The sequence below is a fragment of the Acomys russatus genome, unplaced genomic scaffold, assembly GCF_903995435.1.
Source record: "Acomys russatus unplaced genomic scaffold, mAcoRus1.1, whole genome shotgun sequence".
NCBI classification, from domain to species: domain Eukaryota; kingdom Metazoa; phylum Chordata; class Mammalia; order Rodentia; family Muridae; genus Acomys; species Acomys russatus.
The window spans coordinates 32,236-42,823 of NW_026131462.1; the positions used below are offsets into that span (position 1 = coordinate 32,236).

General features: G+C 39.6%; 1 pseudogene; it reads right to left on the reverse strand.

Annotated features, from left to right (window-relative positions):
• Positions 1–7,849: 7,849 nt before the first annotated feature.
• On the reverse strand, positions 7,850–8,804 carry LOC127186211 (olfactory receptor 12-like; annotated as a pseudogene).
• Positions 8,805–10,588: the final 1,784 nt, after the last annotated feature.

Genomic DNA, 10,588 nt, shown 5'->3' on the forward strand with positions numbered 1-10,588 from the left:
GTAAATATCATGTGTGTCTTTCTTGGTCTGGGTTGCCTCACTCAGGATTTTTTTTTCCCAATTCCAATCATTTGCCTGTAAAGTCCATGATTTCCTTCTGTGGTTAAGTAGTATTCCACTGTATAAATGTACCACAGTATCTTTATTCATTCTTCAGTTGAGGGACATCTAGGTTGTTTCCAGATTCTGGCTATTACTAATAAAGCTGCTATGAACATAGTTGAGCAAGTTCCCTTTTTGTATGGTGGAGCATCTTTTGGGTATATTATACCCAGGAGGGGTATTGCTGGATATTGATCTAGAGCTATTCCAAATTTTCTGAGAAAGTGCCGGAAGGATTTCCAAAATAGTTGTATAAGTTGCACTACCACCAACAGTGGAGGACTGTTTTCCAGAATCTCAGAGTCATTTTAATTTTCATTTCCCTGATGACTAAAGACATTGAACATTTCTTTAAGTGATTCTAGACCTTTCAGTTATCAAATTGGGAGCACCAGAATCCAAGTCAGAGGCAGTCCCTGCTCCTCCCACAACCGTGGAGAATGGGCTATCCATTGGCTATATCTGAACAGGAGGTTGGAGTTCACCACATGCATTGTCTTTGGTTGATGCAACAGTTTGTACAGCCCCTCTGGGTCCAGATCTGAGAGCCTTAATGGTCTCCTTGTGGGCCTCCTGAACCCTCTGGAACTTTCCATCCCCCCACTCTTCCATACCACTCTCTGTACTCCAGCCAGAGGAAGGAGATGTAGGCTATTTGGATGAGACCTGATAGGCTGTGATCACCTGGTGGGGGAGGGGGGCCCCTTCTGTCATAGGTCTAGGGAAGGGGGATAGGACAGAAAAAGGAGGGGGAGCCGAAACAGGAAGATACAAATGGGATAATTATCTACATGTAATATAAATAAACTATAAAAAAAAATTAAAAGATTCCTTGGTCAAAAATAATTCTCTTTAGATCTGTGTCTCATTTTTTAAATGGGGCAATTCATTTATTGGTGCTTAAATTTTTAGATCTTTGTACATTTTGGGTATTAGTCCTTTGGTGGATTAGAAATGGTGAGGATCTTTTCCCAATCAGTAGACTGTTGTTTCATTCTATTGAGAGTGGCTTTTGCCTTACAGAAACTTTACAGTGTCAAGAAGGCAAGAATGTAACCTTGCCTTAGAATGGGCCCAAGTGAAAGTAGTCTTGGGTGGCTTGACCCCAGTGAGACCTTGTCTCTTCAAACTCATAAAGATCTTAGGTAGACTCAGAGAGAGAGGAAGTTTTAGCCCAAGACAAAATACAGGCTCAAGCAACTCCGCCCAGGGGTTGTATTGCAAAAAGGACCATTGATTGAATAGGGAGAGAAGGACATTGAGGAATTGGGGTGAGAGAGATTAGAGGCTCCTGCCCGACAGTGCAGAGAGTTGAAGGATTTGGCGGCAGGTAGTGAGCTCTGTGGATTCCTCCAGGTTTGGTCCACTGACAGTGAAGCTTCTTCTGACCCATAGAGGATCTGCTAGACTCCTGAGAATTACGCCAGGGGATTTGCCATGTGGAATTGATACCCAGAAGGTTTCATTCTTGTTCTCCTTAGTCTCCTTTCCCTCCTGTTTAGGGTAGTCAGGTTGTAAGGGAGGTGCATGCCTTTAATAAATTACTAATAAAGTAGAATCATTAAGGAATCAGTGCCAAAGGTCCCATTTATTAATTACTGATCTTAGAGGCAGGGCTATTGGTGTTCTGTTAAGGAAGTTGTGTCTTCAGCCAATAAGTTCTAGGCTTTCCCCCAGTTTCTCTTCCAATAAATTTAGTGTATCTCATGTTATATTGAGGTCTTTGATCCACTTGGACTTGAGTTTTGTATAGGGTGATGAATATGGATCTATTTGCTTCTCTGCATGTTGACATCTGATTAAACCAGCATCATTTGCTAAAGATGCTTTCTTCTTGCCATTGTATGGCTTTAGCTCATTTGTCAAAAGCCAACTGTATGTAGGTGTGTGGCTTCGTCTCTAGGGCTTAGATTTGATACCATTGATCAGCCAGTCTATGTCTATGCCAGTACCATGCAGTTTTTCTTACTATTGTTCTGTACTACAACTTGAAGTCAGGGATCAGGAAACTTCCAGAAGTTCTTTTATTGTATGGAACTGTTTTAGCTATTCTAGGTTGTAGTTAGTTGTTGTTGGGTTTCCATGTGAAGTTTAGAATTGTTCTTTCAAAGTCTGTAAGAATTGTGTTGGGGGGGGGGGCTGGAGAGATGACTCAGTGGTTAAGAGCATCGCCTGCTCTTCCAAAGGTCCTGAGTTCAAGTCCCAGCAACCACATGGTGATTCACAACCACCTGTAATCCTGTAATGTGATCTGGTGCCCTCTTCTGGCCCGCAGGTGTACATGCAGGCAGAACACTGTATACATAATGATAGATAGATAAATAAATCTTTGAAAAAAAAAAAAAGAATTGTGTTGGTATTTTGTTGGGGATGGCACTGAATCTGGAGATTGCTTTTTGTAAGATAGCCATTTTTACTAAGTTAATTCTATGGATCCATGAGCATGGGACATCTCTCAATCTTTGATATCTTTTTCAATTTATTTGTTCAAAGACTTTAAGTTCTTGTCATACAAGTCTTTGACTTGCTTGGTTAGATTTACACCCACCAAGATACTTTATATTATTTGTGGATATTGTGAAGGGTGTCATTTCCTTTATTTCTTCCTGAGACCAATTGTCATTTGTATCCAGAAAGGCTGCTGGGTTTGTTTTTTATTATTATTATTATTAAGCTTGTATCCAGACACTTTGCTGAAGGTGTTTATCAGCCATAGGACTTCTCTGGTATAATTTTAGGGTCACTTATGTATAATATCATATCATCTGTGAATAGCAATACTTTGACTTCTTCCTTACTGACTTATAACCCCTTGATTTCCTTTAGTTGTCTTATGGATCTAGCTAGAAATTAAGGACTGTATTAGGGGAGGTGGAGAGAGTAGGAAACTTAGTCTTTTCTCTGATTTTAGTGGAATTGCTTTGAGTGTCTCTTTATTTAGTTTGATGTTGGCTATTGGTTTGCTGTATGTAACCTTTCTTAGGTTAAGGTGTGTGCCTTGTATCCCTGATTTCTCCAAGACTTTCTGCATGAAGAAGTGTTGGATTTTGTCAAAGGCTTTTTCTGCATCTAATGAGATAATCATGAGATTTTTTTTTCTTTTAGTTTGTTTATATAGTTGATTACATTGATGGTTTTTTTTTTAGGTTGAACCATGCCTTCATTCCTGGAATGAAGCCTACTTGATCATGGTGAATGATGTATTTGGTGTGTTCTTGGATTTGGTTTGGGGATATTTTACTGAGTGTTTTTGCATCAATGTTCATGAGTGAAATTGGTCTGAAATTCTTCCTTTGCTGAGTCTTTGTGTGGTTTAGATATCATGGTGACTATGGATTCATAGAATGAGTTTGGAAATTATCTTTTTGTTTCTGTTTTGTGGAATAGTTTGGGGAGTATTGGTATTATCGCTTCTTCGATGTCTGGTAGAATTCTGAGCTAATACTATCTGGCTCTGGGCTTTTTTTGGATGCAAGATCTTTGATGACTTCTTCTATTTCCTTAGGGGTTACAGGACTATTTAAATTGTTTAACTGATATTTATTTAATTTTTTAAAGTGAAATCTATCAAGAAAATCATCCATTTCCCTTTGATTTTCTAAGTCAGTAGAATACACATTTTAAAATATATTTGTATGACAATATAGAGAATGTGGATTAAACACACATATTATAATGTGATTTTTCTCTTATTCTTCCATTTATTGGAAATAGATTGTTTTGTTCACATATCTTGTTTACTGTTTTCTGTCTCTCTTCTCCTGAAACTCTTCTCCATATGCCTTCCCATCCAGATCTACTCCCTTTTTGTCTCTCACTAGAAAAAAAAACCCAGCATTTTAAGGGATAACAGTAAAATAAAATAAGATAAAATGGAGTTTTTGCAAGATGGTGATGGTAGAGGGCATGCTGCATTTGAGTGGCAGAAGATCAGAGACGGCTGTTAAGGTGCGGAACCTAGTTGCTACTTCTAAAGGACTGATATGGGTGTTTCCTGAATGGGAGGAGACATCCATAGAGCTGGGGACACATAGTTCCAGGCCCCAACAGTCATCTCCCAGGCCAAGGAGTCTTGCAAGGTCCTGGAATTGTGGAACCTGGTGCTTTCTGTCTATGTGAGCTCAGGTCCCCAGTTCCAGGAGCGCTCTAGCAACTAGACCTTGGATTCCTCTTTCTTCCCTAGGGGGCAGCACCTGGATACTAGGGTCAGAAACCCAGCCCCAATCCACAGTTCTGCTGGTCCTCCAGTGGACATCAGCTGGACAACAAGAATATACAGGTTCACCGGTCCAACATGGTGGAGACCAACAGAATCTGAGAGTTAGGAATACAGTTTCTCCCTGGCTAGCAAGTGGCTGGACTGGTGAAACCATAACACCAGTGACTACTGGTGATCTGCTTAATATGCCTGACCCACCTGGAACATAGCCGGATTTGCCTGATTGATCTAGGACACAGACTCAGAGAGCCAGAAGTGGTGAGCTGTAGGCAGGATGAAAAACCACATCCCCCTCTATCCCAGGAGGCCTGTGTCAGGCCCAAACAACACTCAGCTTAGAGCCCTGTCCACTGCTGACTACTAATCTGCCTGATCCATCTGAGACAGGTCAGCAGAGGATCCATCAGGCCTGCTAACACCAGAGAAAACAAGATGGCTGGAGTTGAGCTTAGAAACACAAGCAACAAATCCTAGGACAATATGACACCCCCAGAAACCAGCCTGAAGCATAAGAAAATGATCTTAAATCTGAGGTTATGAAAATGATAGAGGTTTTCCTTAAAGGATGAAAATAAATCCCTCAAAGCACTCAGAGGAAGGACAGCAGGATACCAAGAAGAGACGTGATACCCTGTGAGCATATACAGGGGGAGGAGGTCCCCTCAGTCACAGTCATAGGGGAGGGGAATAAGGGGGAAATGGGAGGGATGGAGGAATGGGAGGATACAAGGGATGGGATATCCATGGAGATGTAACAAGAATAAACTAATAAAAAAATTAACAAAACAAACAAACAAACAAAGAAATACAGGAAAACACAATCAAGGAGATGAAGGAGTTATCTCTAGTCTGTGTGGTTTCTTTTTACATTGTCCCACATGCACTCGGCTATGTACTTGGCTAATGATATTTCTAGAACCATTTAGGTGTTTCAATCAACCAAGATTCTTCAGCATCTAGTTACTGCAGTTTCCTCTTTAAAAATATGATGATCAAGACTGTGTGTGGGGCAGATGCCACGAAGGAGGAGCTGGAGTGGGCAGGTGAACTTCCTGGAGGACGTTCACCACTCTGCGTGGCTGCAGTGGGTGCCCCTTGGAGAGGTGTGGCCCTAAGGGCTTCCTGTTCCAGATTACTTCCTGCTGCTGATGTGCCTCCTTGTTTGTCATTGCTATGCTCCCCATATATCTGTGATGGTGTGACTGGATGTGAGGAGAGCCTCACTCCCTATAACGTAGTGTGATTGTTTTCCTGAGTGGTAGTCAGTGGCTTTGATGTAAAAAAAAAAAAATCTTGAGAAACAATTTAAAGTTTAGAAAAGCAAAGTTTGAATAGTTAAGCTAGAAAGTTTTTGAAATAGGGAGCAAGAACAAATACCCCAATTAGCACTGGCTGATATGACTCCCTCCTGAAGCTGAGCTGGTGATGATTAATTTCTTGCACCCATTTTGCCCTCAACTTCCTGATACAATTTAATAAAAAAAAATTGTTGATGAGTAGATGTGCACCTTGAAGATTTAAAGTGGAAATGGCTGATTGCTTTTTATATAAAAGTTTTGTTTGTGGTTATTTTAAGATTTATTAAAAGATTACTTTATAATTGATTCTTTGTAACCAAAAATTGCAGCTCCAACAGTAAAGAAAAGCTGGCTGAGAAAATTACCTTGCTTGCTCATATGTTGTTAGTCCATAACAAGTGGCTTAGTTGGTTCTTGGGAATAAATTGGTTTTTGCTCTTAGTACATAGAACATTTGATCGTATGAGGAGGATATTGGGAAATGTGTCATTCTATGTCCAGTCATTGTAATATTCACTGAAGGTAAAATAGAATGTAAACACATTGAAAATTTGTATGGCATATATAATCTATGGGAGAAAAAATAATGTGGCTGGAGCCTTAGTAGTTTGCTCCATCCACCAACTGTGTATGTGTAAAATTATTAGATATCACTCATTTGAATTTGTTCCATCCATCCAATATGAATGTGTGAATACGGTTGGAGGCATTGAGGATTTGTTTCATACACCCAATGTGTGAATGTGCGTATGTCAGTCTTTCTGTAGATCTGTATGTGTGTCCATTTGTGTGTGTGTGCATGTGTGTGTGTGTGTGCATATGTGTGTGTGTGTGTGTGTGTGTGTGACATTGTTGAAGTTTTGTTGAAACTTGCTCTTTGGAACTTGTCTTGCTTCATCCATTTAAAGAGAGAGAGAGAGAGAGAGAGAGAGAGAGAGAGAGAGAGAGAGAGAGAGAGAGAGAGAGATTATTTCCCCTTTACTTTTTATTGCTGGCTACAAATAGTTCCATCTCAGAGAATCAAGTTTTACCTTTAAAAAATTCTGCTGAGCGATCAGGCACTGACTCTACACAGACCTCCCCAGTCTCCCCTGACCTGTCCAAACTAGTCTTTGGCACAGTGGTACATGTATTTATATCAGAGCATTTATTATTTGGTAATTATTCTCTCCTGGGAAGACATATACAAATTTCTGTTCACACCAGATATGGCACTGGAAAAGACCTGAGACTGGCTTGGATGACCAAAGGCGGTTAGTTACAGGAACATGGCTGACACAAAGGTAGATGCATTACTGAAAAGCCACTTAGCATGGTTTCTTTTCATGAAACCTCCATCTCTGAAGCTCATTGCCAGTAACCTCATCAGATAATCTTCCCATGTCCGCAACCCTCACTAGTTTTATAACACAAGGGGGAGCCTTTTGAATTTTGAAACTTTCTTCACTTGTTCAACATAGTAAATTCTGTGAGATTTCAGAGCACTGAAAGTTTAGGGTTTTTTTTTTTTTTTCATGAACTTCCTTCCTCCTCCCTCCATGAAGAAATGTTCCAATGCAAAGAAAACGTGCACTTACAATACACATCTTCCTCTATCTTTTACATTCTTTCCTGCAAACTGTTGCATGGCATCCCTTAAATCCTGAGAGTGTGGTATCTGATGCCTGGTTAGTGTCTTCTATTGATGCTTGAGCATTAGGCCACTGCCACAAAGCCACTTATTTCCAAGAGCTTAAACAGTTATGACTCTTTGCAGTAACCACCTTGCACTGAAAAAGCAATTGAGTGAGGCTAAAAATAGCAGGAATCTTTAGGCACAAACATAAATGTCGACAGGGGTGTTTGGTGAGCACATTATATCCATATTTTAAAATATCTGTGTTCTTATCACTGAGGCATATGACTTCTTTTCACAGATGTTTGTACTGTCTGGAAGTACCTATGAAGCAGGCTTCATGTATATTTATAAATGAGTTTCTGAATCCATAATAATTTTCCACAACTGTACCATTGGCCTCTCATTCCTGACAGGTCGGCAATGTAACATGCACGATGCATAGCTGTTCAGGAAAGCAAATGCAAATCAATCCCCAACAACGAACAAACAACATTCTGAAACTAAGAAAGTCAGGTAGCAGATACCAGTAGAATTACTAATATATAAAACTTATGAAATTATATTTATTTCCATATACAACTTGAAAATAAATTTGTCCACTAAATAACGGTTTCATGAATGACACTGAGAACATTTCCCACTTAGTATTTTTTTGGCAGCATCTTTCACGTCTCTGTTTCTTAGACTATATATCAGAGGGTTCAGCATGGGTATTATAAGTGTGTAGAACACAGCTACAATCTTGCTTTTCTCTGGTGATGAGATGGACCCAGGCTGGGCATACATAAATAGCACAGTTCCATAGAATAAACTCACCGCTGCTATATGAGAGCCACACGTGGAGAAGGTCTTACTCCTGCCACGGGTGGATGGGATCTTCAGGACAGTGGCAAGGATGTAGACATAGGAAACCAGAATAATGGTTGTGGTGGAGATGATGATGAGAGCAGACAGAACAAACAGCACCATTTCATTCACAAAGGCGTCAACGCATGAGATGTTGATCAGAGCTGGGACATCACAGAAGAAGTGGTCTATCCTGTTTTCTCCACAGAAATGTAAGCTGAAAGTGAATCCTGTCTGTATCATGGAGTTGATGCATCCACAGATATAGGAGCCAGTTACCAACTGAACACAGACCTTTTGGGACATGCGCACAGAGTAAAGGAGTGGGGAGCAAATGGCTGAGAACCGATCAAAGGCCATGACAGCAAGAAGAAAGCCTTCAGTTGTAACAAACAAAGCAAAGAAGAAGAATTGGGCAGCACAACCGTTGTAGGAAATTTTCTTTTCTGTTGTCAGGAAGTTGGCTAAGGTTTTGGGAGCAATGACTGTAGAATAGCAGACATCTAAAAAGGACAAGTTTCTGAGGAAGAAATACATAGGCGTTTGGAGTCTGGAGTCCATCTTAATGACAATTATCATGCTGGAATTCCCTACCACAACGACCGTGTAGATCAGCAAGAATACTAAGAATAAGAAGACCTGAAACTTTGGACGGGCTCTGAATCCCAACAGGATGAATTCTGTTACCCTCTGAGTAATTCTGCTTTAGTTCACTCGTCATAGCTGATATGAATACAAAACTGAGAAATGGCAAAATAAAACAAGTGAAGGCTCAGAATTCCCATATTAATAACAGCAACTGCTGAATCATCATGAAAGGAAACTTACCTTGTTCCTTCTATATTATAAAAGATCATGAACATAAACAATCCGTGGCTATTGCTAAAGTCTTCTCATCGAATGGCCAAATCCAGAAAGGATTTTCATTGCAGTTATGTATAATAAAGGCAGATTGGGCCTCTAAGTTCTATATGACAGAATAGAAATTCCAGAAAAAATGACTAGAGTCAAGAGAGATTTTGTTTTAGATTCCTCCCTTATTTTACTACCTGTACTACCTGTCATTAAAATTTGTGACCATCAATGGTTGATACATACTGGATACATTTTAGTATTCTTTAAATCCATATTTTACATTAACTAGTTCCATTTTAGCAGAATTATCAAAAACAAGGTTTAAAAATAAAAGCTAAAGGAAGTCAGTGCACAGATTAAAAAGACTGAAATACAAAAACCTTTACTCATGACCCTAGTAAGCATTATACATAAATTCAAGTATGCCTATGACTACACCAAAAGTTTTTCCACAGCACTGATCGTAATTCCTCAATGTCCAGTTCCTGACTCAGATTTTCTGGCATTAGCAAACACTAGCAACATCTTTAGACTGCATCATTCCATCATGTTGGATGAAGGCACATGTTCCTGTACTATTTCACTGATCCAAGTGGCAAGTAGGCCTGGAATGAGTCCAGAAAGAAATTTCCCCAGAGGAATGGAAACCAAAGAGATGGGCAGGCATTGCCTTCATAAAATATTCCTCAGAGATAAGAAATGTCTAGCATCAGTAAGAAACTGTGTGTCATGATGCAGAAAAAGAAATAAAAAGAAATGTGATAAGGAAAGAAGGAAAGAAAGGAGAGTGATTATTGATTAAAAGAGTTCTCTGAGGACATGATAACTGACTTTCCACACAGAAGAAACTAACAAGACAGGCACAATGGGACAAAAGACAGACTTGGTTCCTTTCCTATAGTCTTGATTAATATGGAGAAGTTCAATAATATTTGAATAAATTGTAGACTTTACATTTATAGACTCATTTCTGTGTGTTATATGCATGTGTCCCCATATATATGTGTATATGTATTTAAGGATATGTTTTCTTGTGCACATAGATGTGAAAGCCAGGTACTGACTTACAGCTTCTCCTTCAGTCACTTTATGTCTTAAGTTAATTTAAGATGATTTATAACTGAAAGTGAACATTGTAGCTAGACTGGATATCCATTGAACTTGGATTTTCCTACTGTTTGCCTTCCCTGTCCTCCAGAGCTGGAGTTCCAGATCCATGTGGATCAAAGGAAATGTCCTCCATTGCTGGTGGGAGTGCAACTTGTACAACTACTTTAGAAATCAATCTGGTGCTTTCTCAGAAAATTGAGAGTAGTGATATTTTCAAGACCCTCTATACCCTCCTGGGAATATACCCAAACAATGCTTCACCAAACCACAAGGAGTTTTGCTCAAATATGTTCATAACAGCTTTATTCATGATAGCCAGAAAGTGGAAATGACCAAGATATCCTTCAACAAAAGAATGGATAAAAAAAGGTGTGGTACATTTACACAGCAGGATACTACTCAGCTATTAAAAAAGGAGGACATCATGAAATTTGCAGACAAATGGATGGAACTAGAGGAGATCATCCTGAGTGAGATAAACCAGGCCCAGAAGGAGACACATGGTATGTACTCACTAAGTGTGGGTATTAGCCATATAGT